Genomic DNA, 20,232 nt, shown 5'->3' on the forward strand with positions numbered 1-20,232 from the left:
ACGCGCCGGGCGTGGGGCAGCGGTTTGCAGGAGGGCGCGCAGCTCGCGCGCGGTGGTTGCAGGCTCTCGGGAAGCCAGGGCGGGGGGTCTGGGTGCTGCGAGCAGGTAACCGGGCGCCGGATGCGGCGACAGTGTGATATTTCTGGATTTAAAAAAGCTCGGGGGCATCTCCGGATCCGCAGTGTGGGTAAGTGGGAGTGGGTGTGGGTGTGGGCGCACGCTCGCGGGCAGAGCGGGACTCTCAACTTGGGCAGCGCGCCGCGGTCCCGGGGCGGAGGGGGCGCTGCGGCGAGCCAAACAGAGGGTGGCGGTCTGTGGACTCTTCGAGAGAGTCGTGGGTGTTTGGGTCTGATGGCAGGGCCCACCGGTGCAGGAGCCCGCTAGAAGTCTGGCGGCTGCCCTGACCTCCTTCCATCCCGCAGCTGCCAGGCCCGACCACGGGAGGCCCGAGGCTCCGGGGTGTGCCGCGTGTGTCTGCCTCTGGCGAGCGCCCTACAGCCTCCCCCATCTGGCCTGTCGCCACCCCTGCTTTATAATTGTCCCGAGCCCTTCAACTGCATTGGAAATTGTGACCTGAACACCACTAAAGAGTCTGAAAACAGACGCCTTGGTATTGGTGGGGAGTTGGGGAAATGAGAATCCAAGTGGCTTTTCCAACTTCTGCCCAGTTGGTTCCTCAGAGCAGAGTCAGAAGGTTCTCCTTACAGGCTTACTAGTAACGCTAATTCAGAGCCCGCATTCCTCAGTCTCCTTTTCCACAGACCTCGCAATGGGACACAGAAGGAGGCCTCCGGGTTTCCTGACCAGCCAGGAACGTTTATGAACTGGGTCTAGACTGCGAAAAAGCCCTTGGGGCAGTTTAAGGTCCACAGCAGAATCCTGGAAACGGGGGTGGGGGTGGGGGTGGGGTAGGGGGAAGATGTGCCAGATAACATAGTGGGTGCATGGTCGTAAGTAGTTATGTGAGTTGGGTGGTATTATCCTTATTTCATAGGTTAGGAAACAGGTTCAGTCTTAATTACGTACCTTGCTTTAGGTCACGCTACTGATTTGAACTCAGACTTTGGATCTTCAGAATCTTTCCACTATATCCAGGTACCTCTCAGAGCCCCTTGTAACTAAATCTTCTGGCATGTACATTTTGGAATCCTGACTCAGTTAAGTTCCACAAGCAGTTTTTTTATGGTCACCCATGTGGCAGACACTGTGCTAGGTGCTATGGGTACAGAAATGCGGAAGTTTCTCTGGGGAGGGGGATTTGCTCATCAATGGAGCAGGACCTTATAGTGTGCTGAGGGCCAAATGGGTCTCATTGCACGTGTGTCATGGGAGCCTGGGGACTTCCTGGTGGAGGATGACTTAAAAAACTGAGAAGGATGAGCAGTAGGTTTGCCAGGAGGCAGGGAAGGCATTCCAGGTAGAGGTTAACTGCACCAAACAGGCTCAGAGGAATGACACAGCACGTTGTGTGAGTTTGGCATAACTGGACTGTAAAGCAGGTAGCAGACGTCAGGCATGAGGCTGCAGAGGTGTATTAGTGTCACGTTCGGTAGTGCCTTGTGGGTACTAGGAGGCCTTGGGGGTACTAAGCAGGGGAGTGAAGAGGTCAGACTGGTGACCTCAGACAGCCTTTGTGGCACAGGATCAATTTTCTCACTCACCTCAGACCTGCCCATGGGTCTGGAGAGCTTTTCTTCTTTTTCCCTGGATAGTTCTGTTCTTGGTGATGCAGTTAATGACTCCTGTGGGGACACAGACTCTCTCTGTTTGGCCTTGAACCTCATTACCTGAGGCTTACTTATTCTTGATTTCCATCAGGGATCTGGGACAAGAGATGTTTCCTTCTCTGTGCACTTCGTGCTTCTTCCTTACCTCCCTCTTCTCATCCTGGTGTGCGCTGAACACACATTTATGGAATGAACACAGCTGTATGACAGACTCTGCTAGCTTCAGGGGCTGCCGTGATGAGTACACTTGCACAAGTTCTTGGCTGAGGCAGAATTACAAACAAGTAGTGGGGTGGGCTGTTGGGAGGGGTCTAATATCCGAAGTCCAGACATTGTGCTGTGTGATCACAGAACAGGGGGCTTCTAGTTTTGACGCCTTGCTCTTTGTCTTAATGTTTTATTTTTTTGTCTCCCCCCCTTTTTCTGTATTCTATATAACCACGAACTCCATAGACTTTTAAAATCTTGCACCTTTTATTATTAGCTGCTCTTCTTTTTTGTTAGTATATTTTTCCTTCCTATTTTGCACTTATATGTATGACTGTGCATCTACGTGTATGTGTTGTGTGTGTATTCGTGGATGTGTTTGTGTCTGGTGGATGAGTACCCCTCTGTATCTTAGTGTATCTGTATCTGACAAGAGAGGTGGAGAGACAAAGAGAGAGTCCATCTTAGCACCAGAACAATTTTATTCACATGACCATTCTGTAGTATAGGACATTTGCACGTCCTGTCTGAAGAAGTAGAGTTGGTTCCCAAACCTGACTGCATGTCAGAATCACCTGGAGAGCTGGGTTACATACATGTTTTGGGGTTTATTGCAGAGATTATGATTCTATAGGTTTGGGAGAAGGTCCCAGAATCAGTATCTTTACAAGTATTCCATGTAAGTCTGAAGCAGCCTATTCATGGATGGCATTTGGGAGCTTGGTAAAGAATACCAAGTCTGTTGATTTTTGTTGTTGTTGTTGGCCCCATGTAAATATGCCTGAATGATTTCATTCTTCTTGAATTCCTGGTGGACCACGCTTGTGTGAGAGTGTGCATTCATGTGAAGTAACACTAGCACTTGTATAACGCTTTTCAAATTCACAAACTATTTCACATCTATTAGCTCATTTAATCTCTACAACCACCACGTAAGACAGACAATACTTTTACGCAGATAAGATTGAGTGAAGTTCCACAGTTGGCCCATGAGGACAAGGCTGTTATTAAGTGGCAGCATTAGGACAAGAATGGAATGGGATCATTCTGGGAACTGACCAGCCACGTGCTCCTTCCCTGCCACTGTGCTGCGTGGACTACCCAGGTCTGCACTTGTGGGTGATGGGGTAAGTTTAGGGATGTTTACAGCATGTGCTCCCAACCCATTTGCCCATGGCTCATCCCTAGACACTTACCTTTGGAGAGCTCCAGGGGAGTTGGTATGATTTGTGGGGGAACCACCGTAGAGGGAAATCCCGCTCTGCCCTTGGAGGAGGCCATCTGGCGCACAGGAGGCTTCTCTGGCTGGACAGAGTGCATCCTGATGGGGAGGGTCCCACGTGAGGTTGCACCCAATGGCTGTGGGCAGTTGCAGCACCTTTGGTTTAGAAATCATTTGCCAGGGCAGAGATTGTTCCTTCAACAGTTGGAATTTGGACATTTCCTGGGACATTTGTCTGTTGTAGGGAAAAATCTCAGTTTTCGAGTGAGTTCAGTATCCTACGTTTTTCTAGAAAATGACCATGTATAGTCTTGCAGAGAGCTCTTGCCTCAGACATGTTGAAGCCTCAGGGAAGTTTTCATCCTGCCTAGACCTCTTGTCACTGTGGTGGAGGGGTCAACTTATTTTCCAAAGCAAAAGCGGTGGGCTCCCTTCCCTTAAAAATACTTAGAGAAGTTGAGAGTGGTGGAGGGAATTGGAGAGCAGAGGGCTGTGGCCAGGGCTTCTGGGCTGGGGACCTCCCAGCTCTTAAATCCCATGCAGCAAATTACCTTCACTGGGGTCTGCTACAGGTTCCAGTTCTGGGCTCCCAGGCCCCGTTCTCCTTTCCTCGCAGTGTTAGGAAACATCCTTATTCACCTTGTAATGGGATCTCCAAAGTGGGACTGAGAATAAAATAAAACCTACGCCCAGTCACGATCCAAGTGATACGGAACAGGCACACAGCCCTCTTGGTTGAAGGAAATGAGTTTTTTGTTTTTTTCTTAATTTGAAGAAGGGCTGGTTCTATTAATAGCACAAGTGAGGATTTCTTTAAGTTTGACTTTTTCATGTTGATTCTACTCTTTTACATGGGTCCTTATCCCCAAATTCAGCAAAGCTGTAATTCCTAATTGAAAATCATGTTAACAAATTTGATGTCTTAATTCGAACTGTATTTTGACGATAAATATGATGCCACTAAAAACTACCTGAAAAATGTTTTCGTTTATTCTCTCCTCTGTAATTTGTTTGCCATTTGGAGAATTATACAATAAATGACAGAACTAAAACAAAACAACAGCAGCAGCAGCAACAACAACAACAACAAAAACCCCCAAACCCAGCAAATTTGTCTCTTATTTTCTAGAAACTAAATTTAGTCCTGGAGCTTAGGGTTTAGGAAAAGCAAAAGAATTTGAGGCCTTAGGGTACTTTTTGAGGAAAGTATTGGAAATGTAAAGACTTTGAACAAAGCGCCTTGGGCCCATGTAACCATATTTGTGTTGTACTAGAAATATAGCAAACACCATTAGAAAAGAGCTTGTCTTTCGGTAATATTTGCACGCCACAAAAGCCTTAAGTATGTGACACTGTTATTTTATTCCGCATTTAGTAGATAATTTCTCCCATTAAAAAAAATCATGAATTTTAGAGAGAGACCCTATTAATCTGCTGATGCTTAGTGCATGCATTTTGGACTCTGTCCAGGGAATTTTGACTCCGGCATGATCAGAAGTAGCCCATTATCAGAAGAGTGTTTATCCTTTCATTGGCTCCTGTGTGTGCTGGTGTCTGAGCTGGGCGCTGTGCTGTTTTCCCCTCTAGCAGGTTCCTGGAGCAGGTGGAGAGTGGGGGGTGGGGTGGGGGATGGTTGCCTGGTGGCCCAGCAGCAGCTGCTATGAAAGTCTGGGAAATATGAAAGTAGCAGGTTGGAACCTCAGATATTCAAGAAATAGCATGTCTTTGCTTTCTAGATATCAACAGTTTTTTTTTTTTTTTTAAACAACTTTGAGCTTACCCTCCTCCCCCCTGACTTTCCAATCCTGTCAAGTTGGTGGGAATTTCTCCTCCCTGGGCCACTTTTGGCAACCCTGGGTTGTCCCCATGTCCCAGATCACTTCCCCAGCCAGGACTCTCCCCCAGGTCCCTGTGGGAGGCCCTGTCCCCAGGTCCCTGTCCCAGGAACCCATGGATCTATTTTAGGGCAGTCTCTTTGAGTCAGGCTAGGGAGCTTTTTCTCTCTCTCCCTAAACCCTTGTTCCCCTAAGTGGCCTGGTGTTTTTGGAAACAAAGACCAGGAACCCCTGTCTCAAATGTTTCTGGAGGCACAGAACGATACCCCTCAAATCAGAGAAGACAAAGGGGCAAAACCAGGAAAGAAAGAGAATGAATGTTCCTGTCACAAGCCTCCCTAGCCTGCCTAGGGACTACCTCTTTCCCAGGTTGCTCCTCTGTTTGTATCATTTAAAAGTGTTAATTTCCACTCATCAGAGGTCATTTATAAACTGAACAGGGACCAATGAGACTGTGTTGGCTGATGCCTAAGGCCCAGGATTTCTACACAGCCTGGTTCACATACCATCTCATCTACCTTCTTTTGCCTGTATCCATTCCCACACCTCTCCCATCTTAAATTTCTCAGTCTTATCCATTAGCAGACAGCCAGGAACACATTTTGAAGAAATGTGTCGCTGTGCCCTTGCTTAGTTTCTAATGTTTACAGTTTTGTCACTCTTCCAGAGCATCTCCAAGTCCCCCATGGATTTTTTTTGGAGGAGAATCTGAATTAGAAAGCAGGGACAAATTCCCAGCTCCTCTCTTAGGGGAGAGTCTGTGAACCCTGCCATGGCTTTTGCACATTCCACCCCAGAGACCAGCATTATAGACCTGCCATCTGTTTGAGGAAGTGAGTCCCGCCATGCCCTGCGCCCTCCACAGCTGGCTGCGGACTCTTCTCACTTGCATGCAGTGACCCGGAGCTGGGTGGTCAGCCTTCCTCCTCCTATGGACCTCAGAGACGCACACTGTTCACTAGTCAAGAGGTAGAGAGCCTGACCCTCTCCTGGTGACTCTCATCATGCCCTAATCAAGGGTGCTTTCACCTTCTGGGTTTCTTTTTTTTATATACAGGTGGTAGCCCGGGCGTCTGTGTCTGGCATTGGCAGTGCCAGGGATAATGCAGATCGTCTCTTCTGGGCTCGGTCTCCTCAACTGTGAAATGGAAGCAGCGTGCTACAGCACTGCCTGTCTCCCACTTGCTTTGCCAGCAAGCTGAGTCGTTTCGGGTTACTTGTGAATAACTCTGAAGTGAGACCTCATGGCTATAAATAATTATACCACAGATACTCTGTGTCTATTACTTTTAATTATTTTACCAGAAACGCTAAATTAACCAAAAAATAAATCAATCTCTGAGTCCTCAGATGTTGAACTGATTAAGAATCCCTTTGGGATACTTACACACACACACACACACACACACACACACACACACACGTACACTGATACCCTGGGGAATTCTGCAGAAGCTACTGAAATTTGCTGGCTCTGGTATTTTGGTATTTCAGAATAAATGGCCTGATACGACCTTCTGGGGCAGCAGTCTTTGCATTTGGCAGCAGCTGCTGCCATCACAGGACCTAATGAAAACTAGGAAGCTGATAGGGAGAGAGAGGAAGAGATCTCTATGGTGTGAGGAATTTATGTGCCACCTAAGGAGTCGTCTTTCCTCCTGCTTTTCTTTCCTTCACTACCTTCCTTTCTTCACTACATTCTTCTCTTATTCACATCTCTTGACAACCTAGTAGGGTCTAGGGCCGTTGGTCAGGAGCTCCAGAAGAAGTCTGGAGGAACAGGAGCTTACCCTGCTGGCTTCCACCAAGGCCAGGAGCAGCCTGCCAAAGGCAGTTCTTTCTAAAGAAGGAAGGTAGTCTGTCTAAGCCACCTGGAGCCGTTCTGGGCCACCATGAGCTCAGATGCCTTTAGATCAGCAGGAGCCCTTATTGTAGGCATTAAGGAGCCCTTTGACCCACTGCCTCCAGGGCCACGCCAATTTTCAAGTACAAAGTCTCTTCTGCATAACATTTCTGGGAGAAAAGATGAGGCACTTAAAAAAACAATTAAATTCTCCTCATGTCACTTGTCTTCTTAACTGTAAGCACTACCAAGATCTTTCAAGGAACTGCAGGGGAGAGTGACATACATGTCCGCCTTTGGATTTGAATGCCAGGAAGAAGGGAACACCACCCCACAGCTTCCTGCTTTCTCATGATCCCCTTGTTTAAACCTAAACCCAATTTACATTTCATTCCAGAGGAGGAGAGAGTGGGAAACAGCTCTAGTACTGGTATGACCACCCCATCTTGACCGGCCCTCACCAAAGAGGCAACGATGCCTTTTCTTTGTTCTCACTAAGGTTTAGCAGTGAAGATTTCCTTCCCTATGGTCCGGGCTGAAGATTTATGTGGCTTCTCTTATTCCTCTGAGAACATTCTAATCATTCATCCCCCCCCACCCCCACCAGCCACAGAAACTCATCTAATCAATATTTATGCGCCTAGCACTTGCAGCTGCAACATGCAGACATAATGGATGCCAAATTCCTTGATGGCCATTGAAAAATTAGCTGGTGCCTATATTTCAGGCTCATTGTTTTCTAGGATCTTGGGGAGATCAGACCACGTGGTCCATGGATTAATTAAGCCACCCAGATAATTGGCCGTTAATAGAGGGGCAGTTGATGGCCGCCAGCTGGGTGCTGAATTGACTACGGTCCTTGTGGTCTTCATCAAAGGAAGAACACGCCGAAAAACATGACTGATTAAAGGTGAGTTAGGAACAGGAAGGGGAGAGGTAGTGTCTCTCATCCACCACTTTGTGTGATGTTTTACAGTTTACAAAGCGTTTTTTCTTTACAAATGCCTTATTTGATCCTTCCTGCAACCCTGTGAGGTGGATGCTATTATTATTCTCGTTTTCTGGAATGTGATGAAGTGGAAGTGATAAGGGGAGGAGACTGGCAAGCTCCCCTAACCAACTGGCCTTGAACTCACTCTTGGCTATAAAGCATGTGCTGATGGTATTACATTTTGGCCACGCTCAGTTTCTGTGTAGCTTCCTTTGCCAGGGGAAGTGAAACCTATTTTATCTATGTATATATTACACATATATTTTCATAAGGACAGAAATCTAGTGCTCTTGCTGAGAAATGATTCTTACCTGTGATTTTACACCAGCATTGCTTTTCTTCACACAGAAGGGAACTGAGGGAGTGGATTAAGGGAAATGTAGAGCCTGCTTCTAGAGGGCCGTTGGGGGGTCAGGAGGACTTTCAGTGTTCTTCCAGGATAGGCCAACTTGAAACCACCTGCAGGCCGTGGAGAAATGCTCCACAGGACACTGCCTTCTGCTGTGGGAAGGTGCTAGGCTTGAGTGGCTGACGCAGGGTCGCAGGAAAAGTGGAGACACGCTCTCCCAACCCCTTCGTCCCATAGTCGGCACTGGCTCTGTCCTTATGTGGTGAGCCCTAGCTGGCCAGGTACCGTGTTTCCCCGAAAATAAGACCGGGTCTTATATTAATTTTTGCTCCAAAAGGCGCATTAGGGCTTATGTTCAAGGGATGTCATCCTGAAAAATCATGCCAGGGCTTATTTTCTGGTTAGATCTTATTTTGGGGGGAAACACGGTACATCCCGCCTGGCTGGTAGGGTTTGACAGCAGGAAATAAGGCTCTGCTGTCATTCACGAGGCTGCTCAACTCAGAAGTCAACAGGATTGTGCAGTTAACGCAGAAACTGTTGATTGGAATCCCTTTCGTGATGAATGTGGTCCTTGAAGAATCAGAAGCAAGTCTCCTCTAAGAGGAAAAATGTCATTTGAAAGAACCTAGTGCAGCCTATTTGAAATGCAAGGCAGGTGTGGTAGGGGAATGACTCCAGGGAAGTGCCTTTAGAAGACACACAGCATCACCTGAGATCCTCCCATCTCGACGACAGAGGGCGCTGTGCCTGGTTCTTGCTGTTGAGCCTTGAAGGCCCATTGATGACTACTCAATTCATTTCATTCTGTGCAGAGGGACTGCTGGCTCTGTCAAGTGCAGGGCTCAGCCGCTTTATAGCTACTTTGGAGATTGTGTGTGAGTAATATAGTTGCTGCTCATGTATATGTTTAAACCTACAAAAACATAAAATCAGGAGGCTGCTAATGTCTTCCTGGATATTTTGCCTGCAATTCAGGTAGACTACTGGAGGGCTCCTGGTGTTGCTTTTGTTATAGGGTGGGAATGACAGTTAGTCTCTCCTGGCAGATCCCCAGCAGAAACGTGACTTTTTCACTTCTGATCACTTCTTCTGAGCATGGCCACAGTAAAGGGAACTTTAAAGAGTGTGCTTGAAGTAAGAACGAAAGAAATAGAAACCTCGATAACTCTGATGTTTTCCCTCCATTCAGAGGCCCTGATGGTTTTCTAATCATATGCTTGATTCTGGATCAGAACTCCTTGTAAACCTTCCTGTTTACTGTTGAGTGAATTATGGTTTCTGCTCCAGGTTTTAGCTTTTCTCTTAAACTGAGCATATTTTTGGGAAAACTTCTTGGCAGTGTCTGCTAAAGCTGAACATACATATATACACCTATGACCCTGCAATTCACCCCTAGCTATAAACCCGACAGAAATGCAGATGTGTTTCAGTGAATGTCATTCGCTCAAATTGGAGTCGGCACACTTTTTCTGTAAATGGCCAGATAGTAAGTATTTTGGCGTTTTTAGGTTATACAGTTTCTGTAGATACTCAACTCTGCTGTTGTAGAGTGAAAGACAACATGCAAATGAATGACAGCGGCTGTGTTTCAATAAAGCTTTATTTATGGGCACTGAAATTTGAATTTCATATATTTTTCATGTCTCATGAAATAGTCTTCTTTTGGTATTATTTTCAAATATTTATAAATGTAAAATTCATTCTTAGTTTGCAGGGTGTGCTAAAACAGGTGGCAGGCCAGATTTGGCCTGAGGGCTGTGGGAGTCCATTTATGTAACGAATGAGAACAGACAAAACTAAGCTGTGGTGTTGGAAGTGAGTTTCATGGTGATCTCTGGTTGGGGTTAGTGACTAGAAAGGGGCAGGGGGACATTTTGGGGGAACTGGGACTGTGCAGTTCCTTAATCTGGGTGCTGGTTACTTGGGTGTGCTGGCTTCGTGAACATTCAATGAAGGCATGCTCTTTCCTGTTCGTATATGACACTTTAATAAAAATTTCAAAAAGAAACATATGTGAACTGAGTGTGGCTTGTGACTCCAGGGTTTAGCACCTCGTTTGGGGTTAGAGTGTTGCAGTTTTCATTCTTTTATAGCCACTGGTTTGTTTCCTGAATAAGAGAAACTTTGGAGAAAGGTCTTGATATGTCTTTCTAATGTCCCAAATCTTACTTCCTTTTATAAACAGGGAGACATTTTACAACTGGTGTGGTACAGGCATCAGCCAACCAAAGTACAAGTATGGTGCTGGGTGTTAATCTATTAGTTGCTGGATCATGGGAAAATGGGGGGGGGCAGTGGGGGGGCTGTCAGGACACTGGGAACCATGAGTAGGACTTCGGCTGGTATAGCTGCCCTATAGTGCATCTGGGCTGAAATCTACCTATGTTTATAGGTAAGAGGTGGAGGCTTCATTGCAGAGAATGGAATTATAGGGCACAAGCTACTGGCTCGTAGAAAACCAGCTTCTATTTTTTTTGAAGCTGGGAAAAGAAAAAAGAGTACTTAAAATCTGAGTCCCTAGTGCCAGGGGCTTCATTTATATGTCAGTCATCTATTCTTCATAACGACCCTGGGCAGCAGGCATTATTTACTTCACTTTTCAGGTGAGGAATATGAAGGCCCAGGGAAGTTAAGTGACTTCACTCCCGCGGTCATGCCACTCATGTGCAGAGGAGCCGGATTCCACACCAGATATGTCTGGCTCCAGAGTCACCGTCTCCACTTCACCCTGTTCACCCCACGCGTCCTCCTCTCCCCTCACAGTCACACTGAATCTGGTCTCTTGAAAGTGATGATTTGAATGTATTTCCCCTGAACAACCAGGCTTTATAGGCCTGATTCCCAGAATTGCATACGCTTGTTTAGATGAGAAGCTGTTGAAGGCAATAGTTTTATACCAGAAGCTATCTCTTCCAGGACAAGTCACTTAAACAATCGCCAAAGAGGAAACTTTACAGCATTTTCAAAGAGAAATATATTGGGCTGTCAACACTATTTGACATCCCTTATGAATACTTCCCTCCTACGGATGACTAGGAGTGTATCTGGTCTCGGGTTAAACTTTCAAAAAGCAAGTCTCCATGGTATCATATTCTGGGAAGTGTTAAGGTGCTTTAGGCTCACACACTTCAAGACTGATTAAAGGGGACGGTGAGGAATCAATCAACAGATGCAGAAATGCAAAGGCTATTATAGTAGATAGTAAGCACTCCCTCCCCACGTTACCCTTCGGAGAGGAATAGTCTTGTATCTAGTATAATAGCACCAATTATTTGGTTGTTTGCGCTGAGGAGTTGAAAGCTATCATGTGCCAGGAAAATACTCAGCATGGAGCAGTAATTATGGATCAGCTGATGATAAAGGCAGCATTGGATTGACTGCTAATTAGATTATTAGCACCCAAAACAAATACCTGCTATTAGCCATAAATATGCTGCGTTTATGGTATTTTCTACTTTTTAATGCATATTCCTTTGTATAATGTGCAATTTTCTTCTTTTTCTGTGCTACGACTTGCGCATTTTCTGCAGTCATACTAAGCATATTTGTTTACTGAGTTGTAATCAGGACTTTTTCTTGTTTCCTTCCAGTCTCAAAAGGGGTTGAGAGAGCTGACATGTATTGAGCGCCACATGGCAGGCCTATGTGAACTGTGTTAGGGCTTCTTAGGGAAGAAGGACAATTCCAGAGCAGCATCCAGGTCTTTCCCAGGGACACAGTCTTTGTTAAGGATAAGGGAACTTAGGGTTTTCCTGGGGAAATCGGTGCTGGAGTTAATTGCCAAGGAAATGACCTGGTTGCTTTTTTTTTTTTGGTAGCGCTTTGTGGTTAGGTCCGTATCCTGGATTCAAGGAGGATGGGATGGGGACTTCAGCGCTTCAGGTGTCTGTACCTCCCCTCCTTTCTCACCAGGTCGATCATCTTCCTACAAGTAGGTTGATTATGGGTCCCCAGCAGTGTGAGTCCAGCTGTCTTCCTGCCCAGTGTGACCATGAGTTAGTTCTGTGGGTAGGACCATCTAGATGAGCTCGTGGGCGCTCCCTGGGTTGTCTGGAGAGAGAAGACAGCTCTAGCAGGAGCCAGAGGGCACCTCTGACCATGCCTTTGATAAGTGGTACAAGTGACTGTCAGGTATCCTGCAAGGAAGTGCTAGCAATGCAACGTGTTTGTAGCCACCATTATATACCAGGAGTCTGTGTAGAAAGGAGAGGGGCGTGTGACTGCCTTTTGGGATAAGTGCTAGGTACTTTAAGTGTGTTAAGTCAGTCGTTCTTTATAACCACCCTTCGAGGCAGGCAGGCTGAGATTTAGCTAGTGCTTGCCAGGATAGTCGTACTGGGTGTTTCAGGCTGACACCTTTCTGATTAAAAGCCATACAGGTTGTCAAAATGTTGTCTGATGAATATTATCTCTGGATGATCCTTATTTTACCAATGCGGTACCTGAGGCTCATAAATGTCCAATAATTTGCCCAAGTGTGTTGAGCTAATTAGTGGTGGAACTAAAACTGGTCCGTTTGATGCTGGAGTCCATGCTGGTGCCATGGGGTAGGGGAGGGGGTAGTCATTGGCAAGAGAGAAAGATGGTGAGCTCCTTGAAGGAGTTTCTCCCTTTGAGTGCCTACCCAGTGTGGGGAGATAGAGTGGGCAAATTCCCCTATACCTGGCTGCTGGGTCAAGCTTATTAGTTCATCCAGCAATCTGATATGGGCATTGCCATGTGGAAAGCTCTGTGCAGGGTATGCCCTCCTTGCCCAGGGTGAATTCTGCAGGAGTAGTGGAGCGTGGGGCAGTGGCTTTCTGCTGGCGCCTGGCCACTTCTGTCTCTAGAACTCTGTTTCCCTCTTGGACTTTAAGATGTATTGCTCTATTCTTAGAAAGATGAAACTGTGTCGCTCGGATGGCTGTTTAATGGTGAAAGGGACTGAAGATGGATAGAAGTCTTTTTTCTCTTTTGAGTCATAGTGGAATGTGAGGCTGAGGGGATGGAGGGAATCTTTACGTGGGTTCATGGGATAGAAGTTTGAGACTGATTGCTGTTGAATTTCTTAGGAGCTGTTCTGCAAGGTTGAGTTTCTTCCTCTGATCATGTCACTCTTCTGTTAGCTCAGAAAACTGTGGTTGAAGTTTAATCTCATCCTGTTTCAGTAAAACAGCTTGTTATTCCACAGGGACTCTTATTAGAAGAAGAAGGATTTAGGGTGGTCTTTTAAAATCATTTTACTGACTTTTGAGGAAGTACATTTGCTGGAATCCACTTGTCCCCAAAGTGTCTGGTGTTTGAAAAGCGTAGCGCTAGTAGAAGGATAATGGGAAAGGAAAACCAACTTCAGGATAGAAAATAGGCTGACTGAGCAACTGCCTTTAATTTAATTAGTCAGGAAGGCCTATTGTGGGTTCTGTACTGTTTTGGGCACCTTAGGCCAGCAGGGTACACACATAGGCCAAATCCAGACCCCCTTCCTGCTGTGTATGTATATGGCCTGTGGGCTAAGAATGGTGTTTTACATTTTTTAATGGTTGGAAAAAAACTAGAAAGAAAAATATTTTGTGACACATGAGAATTATATGAAATTCAGATTTCAGTGTCCATAAATAACGTTTTATGAGAACACAGTCGAGCTCATTCTTGATGTACTGTCTGTGGCTGCTTTTACACTACAGTGGCAGAGTTGGATAGTTGTGGTGGGGACTAGCTGGCCTATAAAGCCAAAATTTTAGCTGGCCCTTTGTAGACAATGTTTGCTAACTACTTCCCTAGACCTTTGCCTCTCACAGTTCCTGGGCGAGGGGTATTGGCACCACCTAGAAGTTTGTTAGAAATGCTGACACTCTGGCCACTCCACACCGACTGATCCAAAATCCGCACCTTAACAAGGTGGTTCCTGTGCAATTAAAGTTTGAGAAGTGCTGCAGTCGATGACAGATAACTTCCTCACAAAAAGCTAGTGTGGATTGTACTTCACAAACAGGTATCTACAGTTGGTGCCACATCTCCCTGTTTATCGAATTCCTTTCTGTTCTAAGCTCCCATGCCCCTGGATTGGGGTGGGGATTCCTCTTCTTAGAGCTTCACAAGGATCCAGTAGGCTTCCTCAATGTGGGGGGACAGGGGAAGAGCCTCGAATCTTCTGGGCATGTGGTCATAGCTGAAACATCATTGACTAAGCCCTCATCATTCTGCTGCTCCCAGGCTAGTGGGTTCCTTGTGACGCTGGGAGCCCCTGTGCCCACCTCCCTGGAGGTACCACAGAGAAATACCTCTGGGACCCTGCTACCCCCTGGAGCACCCACCACTCTCAGGACCTGCTGCCTCCATTATCTTTCCAGCTGGAGGAATTGCCTTTTCCCATCACCCTCGGGGCTGTGTATTCTTTCTAGTATACCACTGGGTTTTGCATACTACCTCCCTGGAAACGAGCACATCAGTCCTGGTTATGTACTGAGGTTAGGGGTTGGGGCAGGGCCTGGATGAGAGTGAGTGGGTAGGATGCAGTGAGAACAAATACAGACGGATATCCCAGTACATTATCCTACCACCCCTATAGCATGTTGATGCAGTTGAGGGGACATGACCAACACAATCCAGGCCAGTCGTAAATCTAGGATATCTTCCTGTGGAATAAGAGCAAAGTCTGTAGGAGTTTCAGGAAAGGGAGCTGATGTGGGCGGCAGGGGTGAGGGAGGTGGCAGGACTCAGCAAGAGTGCTAAGAGGTCAGTGGAAACCAGGCGCGGGCCAGATTGTGGGAGAGTCTGAAAATAAAGCCACTTGCTTATTTTTGTTCTAAGATGTGAGTGTGTCTGAAAGTGAACAGATCTCCCCAGTTCAGAATACTGTAGTCTTCTCACTGGGGACATTGTTGAATAAATGTTTTGGGTTTAAGGGTTTTAACGGCTCAGAGTATGCCAGTTGCTTTCTTAAAGAGACAATTCAGTGAAATTTGAACTTGGCATTCCCTTTCTCTTACCCCTCTGGCCTCAATGAGTTGCGGTGTATGTTCTCTCTTTCTCACTAAGGTTAATGCTTGCTTTTTCTTGACCACCTATTTTCATCTTTAATTCATCTGGCTGCTCTTAGAGAAATGCCCTATGGAAAAGTCATCTTGCCTGTCTACATTCCCTTGAGTGAGGGCTAGGCAAGGCCATGGCCAGAAGTCACCTAGTCATGTCCTCTGAGGGATGTGCTGGGCATCGGGGTCCAGGGAGCCTGAGTTCACGCACGTTAGTTGGAAGAATTTAAATGTGAAGACATTCCAGCTGCTGTTATCGGGAGGCTGACTCAGGATAAGGGCTTGGAAGACTCCCTTCTTATATATATATCAGGTAGCCCCAAGGCTGACGACCTGCCACTGTTAACTGAGATGTGTAGTAGTTGAGGGGTGTAGCAGATGTGTAGTTAGACTAGGAAAGGGCCTAACACAGTGGACATGGAAATATACTCCCGGAGAAATTTAAAACAAAATAAGTTAAAAAAAAAAGTGGGATTCAAAATTGTGTCCATCGTAGAATCCTATTTTGTTTAAAACAAGGTATATATTGAAAAAATCTTAGAACATCAAAATAGGTGATTTACATAAATGGGTATTGTTTGTGTTATATTTCTCATTGCTGCTGATTGATTGATTGATTGATTGATTGATTGATTGATTGATTGATTTAGGGTTATCTTTTCCCTACCTCCCTCCGCTCAGCTCTCCCTCCACTTTTAGTTAGGCAACATAACAACCTGGATATGTAAACTTACATATCTTTCTCTGTGGACCCTGTAATCAATACATAAACATATATAAATATTTACAGATCTGTTTTGGTTATTATTACAAAGAAGAGAGGGAGATTGATCATATTCTATATATATCACGTCTTACTCTTCATTTAATCACGATCCTGGAAATCCTCAGGTCAGCTAGCCCATTATTTTTAACGACTGCATAATATTCTACAGTAAGGATGTGACGTATTGTATTCAACCATTTCCTTTTGATCAGTATCCACCTTGTCTCTTATCGCAGCACGTAGTACTGCATTAAGTATCTATGTACACACATTCTTACATGTTGATGCTTTTACTTCTATAGGATAGATTTTGAGGAGTGGGAGTTCTGAGTCAAAGGGAGTCAAACATATATGATAAAGATTGCTTTTAAAACAGTGTAGTAATCCACATTTCCATTAGCGAAGAGTGAGAGTACTCTTTCCCCAGTATCCCCTTTAGTGTAAGTGTCATTTTCATTTTGTCAATCTAGAGTATACAATGGAATGCTAGTGTGATTTTATATTCCTCTGACTACCCTCGAGGTTGAGTATGTTCTCATATGTTTATTGCCCTTAAAGGATTTGCTATTCTGTGAAGTGTCTATTCATAGCTTCTGCCCATTTCCCCCCCCCCCCCACTGGGCTGTTTATCTTTTTATTGTCAATTATAAGAGATCTTTGTATGTTATAGGTAGCTCTTTATTGGTCATATGTATTGTAGATTTTTCTCTAATTAATTGTTGTACTGTCGACTTTGTTTATGGTATATATTGCCATGCAATTTTTTTGCTTGTTTTTGTATAGTTAAAGATTTCTTTTTAAAAATAGCTAATAAGTGTTCTGTCTTATTAAAAAGATCTTCTTAACCCCTAGGTTGTATATACAACATCCTAAATTTCCTCTTCTATATGACTTTAAAAAAAAAACACTTTTAAATCTTAAGACTATCTGGATTTTATTTTTATGTCTAGTTTGAGGTAGGGATTTAATTTATCTGTGTCAATATCATTAATTAAGTAAACCATCTTTTCCTCCACTAACTGAAATACCAACTTTCTAATATATTTGTTGCTCATAAATGTTGGGTTTTAGTTCTGGAAGCTCCATTGTATTCTGTTGACCTATTTCTTCCTATGCCAATATCATACTTTTTACTAGATTTTCTTAATTAAATCCAGTGGTTACGTCTTAATTAGTCCATTGGATTTACTAGGTACAAAATCATATCATTAACAAAATGAGTTAAATTTATCTCTCCTTTTTGAATATTTGTCTTGATTATCTTGTTTTCTCATATTCATAAAAAAGTTCAAAATGAAATACCATGGCAATACAGGACTCTTATTTTCATGAAAATGGCTGTAGTGTTTCACTATTTAATGCTAACTTTTATGAAATGTTATTTATCATATTTTAGTAGTTTCCTTTTCCTGTTTTACTTCATGTTTTTATTAGAAATAATTTTGGATTATCATATTTTGATTGAATTATATAGTTTTTCTTTTTTATTGATATAGTGTATTATTTTGATTTTCTTATTTTGAACCAAACTTACATTCCTAGAATAAACCCTATTCAGTTATAATTTATTTTCCTGCCGTATTTTGTTTGTTGTCATTTGTTTGGAATTTTAACATCTATATTCATAAATTAGATTGATTTATAGGAGTTTTTTTTTTTCGTATTCTATCAGAGATTAGATTTAACAGTATATACTGCTACTGTAATAGGAAGAATGAATGAATTTGGGAGATTTGGGTTTCTTTTTTTTTTAACATATAGGAACAGTTCAAATAACTTTGGCATATCTGTTCTTTAATGGCCACATAAAACTCAGCTCTGAAATTACTTGGTTTTATTGACTTTTCCAATAGTAGCCCTGACTGTCTTGAATATCTATTTTTGTTTTTGTATCCAACCTGATGATTTTTGTATTTTATATATTCAGCATATCATAATTAGTGAAATAATTGATATATTACTATTTATTTCCTTCATTTTTATCTTTCTCCTTTTTATTATTTTCAATGGTTTGGCCAATTACTAATTTACCTCCTCTTTCTTTTTGAAATTTGGACATCTTACTGTAACATCAACACTGACTGTTACCTTCCTTTTCAAGACATTTAAATGGGTATTTCTGTAAATAACAAGATATCAGTGATTTTTCCCTGCCAAGATGTTTTACTTACCCATTCATTATCAACCTAAGAAACTGAGCCTTTTGGGAGTACTTTTACTTCCTTATTCTTTCTCATACTGAAAGCAGGTGGGCCTTTACAAGACTTACTCCACCTTCTACCACTCCTAATTTGTAGGTTTTGCTAAGATAATTGAACACTTCTAGAACTAAATTTGAAGTTTTTCTTTGCTGAATGCCTCTTCTTTTGAAGTATTCTTATGTGTCACTTACATTACATGTTTCCAGCACTTTAATACTATGTATTTGGAGTCAACTGTGCAAATTGCAAGTTTCATCACTCACCACTGTTTTCTCTTCATCTCACTCATCTTGAGATTTCTGTTTGAATTCATTCTCTCTTTTTTTTTTGATCTGAGTATTTTTCTCAGATGGGATATGTGGGTTATATTTTCTTTTTTTTAATTTTTTAAAAAAAATTTCAATTATATAGTTGATTTGTAATATTACAGTAGTTTCAGGTGTGTTATATTTTCTATGAACCCTCGTATGTCCACAAATACTCTGCAAATGGACAGGTGAATAACATCCCGCTTGGATATCTGGCAGTCTGTGGATGGTTTTCTACTGTCTTCTAGATTCCATTTTTGCAGATGGCAGGTATACTTAAAGGCTAATTACTTTCCTTTGTAAATAACTTATTCTTTTTGTTTGGGGGCTTGTGATATTTTCTCCTTATCTTTGGAATTTAGGAACACACCTCAGGCTGTGGCCTTTCACAAGACTCCTGTACAAGGAGCTCAGGTCCATTTGCAAACAATAAATGCCTGTGGCATGTCTTTATGAGCTGATCTGAGGTCTGACTCAGGTAGGATAGTGTTTTGAAAAGCATTGGTTTCTGTCCAGGACTTGCTCAGATGGTGCTCAAAGTAAGAAAGCTACAGTGGTGTGTTTGCTTTCCTGTGCCCTGGTGCCACCTTATTGCTCTCGTGGAGGGCACTCTGCTGAATGGGCAGGGGTGTGACCATTGGCCTTCTCCAAAGGACAGGGGCAACTTTTACAGAATTGGTAACTGAAATGGGAGCTCAGGTCCTCTGTGGAACAAGGAGGGATACAAAGAAGAAAATAGCAGCAAGTACACGGAGCTTCAGAGAGGGAAGGTACCTAGGCCAGTGGTTGGAGGTAACAGCTGTCTGTGGGATTATCCTGTTGGCAATGGGACTTCTGGTGGCCTATTTAAAAAATGAAAAGGTAAATGTGATATGAGAAAGAAGCAAAATATATGTAGTAAAAGGACCAAATTGAAAATTTGCATAGAAAAATTTCCTTCATTGACATGCTATGGTCATAGAAAATTTGCAGATTTTGTCATCTTGCATAGAAAAAGTGACTAAAATCAGAGAAGGACCTTTGTCTGAAAAAAAGTTGTAATTGAGTATTTATTCCCCTCCATCATTGCACTTTATATTAAAGGGCAAAAAGCACTTAGGGCTCACCTGACTCACAGTGATGGAGCCAGGATTCTCCAGAGTTGCGTGTGGGTTCAGGGATGAGCCTTGTACAGTTAGTGGTGTTTGTTATAATTTATTTTCGGTTTGGTAGGTTGTAGTTTGAAGTCCTGAATGAAAGCCACATAGGGAGCTTACACGACAGCTGTCCTAGCCAAACCTACCTGGGAAATAAGCAGATAGGGGCTTGCCTGCTGTCGATTCTGTGAACAAATTAAGTTCTGTAAATGTTTAGCTAGTATCTCCTGTGTGTCCAGCACTGAACTCAGCATCATGAGAATAAGTATAATCCCTGGTCCTATGCCCTGGACACTTGTGAAGTCTTGCAGGGTAGCCACCCCAGGATGCCCCGTCCTGGGGGCTTGCTAATGCAGAACCCTGGGTTAGAGTGCTGGGCAGTTCAGCGGAGGTATTTCTCCTGCCACAGCTTCCATAGCTGGACGGTTCTCTGCTTGCTTTGCTCCAGCTTGCTGTCTTTGAGGCTTGGGAAGTGCCTGCTGTTTTACTTCTACTGGCTCTGAAGGAAGACCACAGGATTGAGGGATGGTTTGTGGGTCTTACAAATGAGGCACGTGAATAAAGGAAGACTAGAGAAGAGTGACACCCAAGTCGTCCAGGGATTTAGAGTTTGAGTCCAAGTTCCACCTGTTCC

The 20,232-nt window shown here is 43.8% G+C and overlaps 1 protein-coding gene across 4 annotated transcripts in view; it reads left to right on the plus strand.

Annotated features, from left to right (window-relative positions):
• The window catches only part of GALNT14 (polypeptide N-acetylgalactosaminyltransferase 14), a 186,479-nt gene that overhangs the window by 741 nt on the left and 165,506 nt on the right, over nucleotides 1–20,232 (plus strand). The window contains exon 1 of one of the 4 annotated variants that reach the window (XM_074331852.2): nucleotides 27–187. The exons of the other annotated variants lie outside the window; for them this stretch is intronic. The gene's annotated coding sequence lies outside the window, so the exon portion shown is untranslated. Of the gene's footprint in view, nucleotides 1–26; nucleotides 188–20,232 lie in introns of those variants that run through there. 4 annotated transcript variants of the gene reach the window in all.

This window comes from Rhinolophus sinicus, chromosome 2 (genome assembly GCF_057876585.1).
Source record: "Rhinolophus sinicus isolate RSI-liver-muscle chromosome 2, RSI-T2T, whole genome shotgun sequence".
Lineage (NCBI taxonomy): Eukaryota > Metazoa > Chordata > Mammalia > Chiroptera > Rhinolophidae > Rhinolophus > Rhinolophus sinicus.